Genomic DNA, 2,500 nt, shown 5'->3' with positions numbered 1-2,500 from the left:
TTATTGGCTAATCGTGTTCGTTACCATGACGACCCCTATATTCAGACATGTGAAAGACAAAAATGATATGTTCACTGCGCGCGATGAAGATATATGACTTTTTAATAGAAGGAAAAATCCTGGTATACATATCAGTATCTATATAATAATTTGTTTTTCATAACCGACTTTCATATCATTGTTTCATGTTATACAAAAATTGCCAGTTCTTAGCGGTTGATGACCACTTTTTCGCCTTTTCGAAGACTGACTAAAACAAATTTTATCTTCTCGCTCTGATAGTGTCTCCCACTCGTTCGCTGTACTCACCGTCGTCTCGTGAAAGATGCAAGCTATCAACACTCGAAGATAAAATTCATGTACTCGCGCGGACATGTCATAGCCTCTATATTTTACATATGGTACACTGAAAAGATTGTTATTGATGGCGTTAATAATTAAAAATGCTGGCAAACTGAGCGAAAAGGTTTCAGAATGAAATGTAAACATCCTGAAACATAGTGCACAGATAACTTGAAAGACAAAGGGTTTGACTCGGACATTAGCACCTGTTGGTGCCACGAAAATATATTTCATTCACAATAAAGGATCGGTCTTGAACAAATACCAACCTGGAATAACCTCCGGGAGTGAAGTATATTGTGAAGAGAATACACCATTTGACATGAAGTAACTGAAATCAATTCCAAATCTGAAAAACACTTGTTCGCTCTTTGCCAGCAACCACATGAACTCGGATGAAGACATCAAATGAATAAGTTTTGATAAATTACTGTGGCAAATTGTCAGCCAATACATAGCAGCTAGGCCAAGCTGAAAAAGAACCCTTTTTGTTGGAAGAAACTCGATTGCTGTCAAGGAGGAGGTATTCAGGCAAGTTAGTTTCAACCCGACACTGAATGAAAGATTGAAGACTAAGGAACGTCGTTGTATGCAAAGGACATTGTTCAAAGCCGAATTTAGTGATGACATCCTACGCCTGTCCAAGAAGAACAAGCATTATTCTTCCCTTCCTGATTTGAACAGTGCTATCGTGACTTGGCATAGTTGGCATCAGTTGATTAAGTTTTATTTTTATATATTCCCTTCCACGAGAGCCAGCAAGAACTATGGCGAACGTTTCCACAGCTCAGATTCTCCACCTTAAAAATAAAGGATCAATCGCCGAAATACCGTTCAGCCTCGCTCTTTTTCTTATTCCTTTTAACATCTTGTTTGCCGTCGTCGCATTGCTGGACAATTCTCTCATCATTGTTTCTCTTCAGAGTATCGTCCAGTCATCCATCGACAAAGCTGTTGTTACGATGTTTAGCCGTCACGGATCTCTGTGTCGCTCTTATTACACAATCAATTCATGTTTCGTCTCTTTTCAAGGGAATCTCCGCCATAAACCTCGCCATGTTTGATGTCGCGAGGAAGATAAGCTATGTTTTTACCTTCTTGTTATGAGAAGTATCGATTTTCACCTCGACCGCCTTAAGCATCGATAGATTCCTCGCCCTTCATTTGGGGTTGAGTTACAGAACAATTGTAACTTTGAAGCGTGTTTGCTTCGTCTTAATTTGTTTCTGTGTACTTGGTATTTCAAACGGGCTTATGTTCATTATTTTAGGCAAAGAGATCGCTCTAATAGTTTCGGTAGTGCTTTCGGTACTTTCTGTTTTCGTCTCAATATTTTCATGCAAAAAGATCTTCTTTAGTCTGCGACAACGGCAAGTTGGAGTGCAGGTCCGACGAGGTGGAGGTAGAATGACCGCATTAAATATTGCAAAATACAAGGAGACAGTTTCTAGCGTTCAAGTTGTGCAGTTGGCATTTTTAGCTTGCTTCCTCCCTGTCATTGTGGTAGCATCACTAGAAGCCTTTGGAAAAGGAAATCAAATCGCTTGGAATTTGAATGTGTCCCTACTCTTCTTCAACTCGGCTTTAAACCCGATTCTTTACACATGGAAGATCAAAGCTATGAGACAAGCTGTGAAGGACACTATGAGACGAATTCAGTGTCACCGGAACCGAGCATCTTTAAAGCCAAAGTCAATAATGACAGCACCAGTTCTTAATGGACTACATTGAGATATCTTTAGCAGCAGGCGGTAATTAAAAACGACGGGAGGATTTTTTCCCGGGGCACCATTCAATGTGGAGGATTTATTCGCACAACCAAAAGTTTGGAACAATGGTCAATAGTAATCTTTTTTGGCTGATTTTTTAAAAATCAACTAGAATTAACTGTTTTAATTAAACATTTATATTTTAGCGGAACTCAGCTTTTTTTCTATGAGACCGAATGCAAAAATGGGTGCCAATAAATGATTCTTTCGTATTTGTGAAAAGTAGTCTGACTAGGCTCTTTTCACAGCCAAAATTCTTCCAATTTACACGAGTTAACGAGGCTAGTCAGGCTAATTAACACAAAGACAAAAGAATAATTTGTTGACGGCCATTTTTGGATTCGGTCAATGGCTAAGATTTTTTGGGAAATCTATCCATGCAAGAAATT

The sequence above is a fragment of the Montipora foliosa genome, chromosome 5, assembly GCF_036669935.1.
Source record: "Montipora foliosa isolate CH-2021 chromosome 5, ASM3666993v2, whole genome shotgun sequence".
Lineage (NCBI taxonomy): Eukaryota > Metazoa > Cnidaria > Anthozoa > Scleractinia > Acroporidae > Montipora > Montipora foliosa.
The sequence above is the reverse complement of the archived record's forward strand: the minus strand, read 5'-3'. Positions refer to the sequence as shown.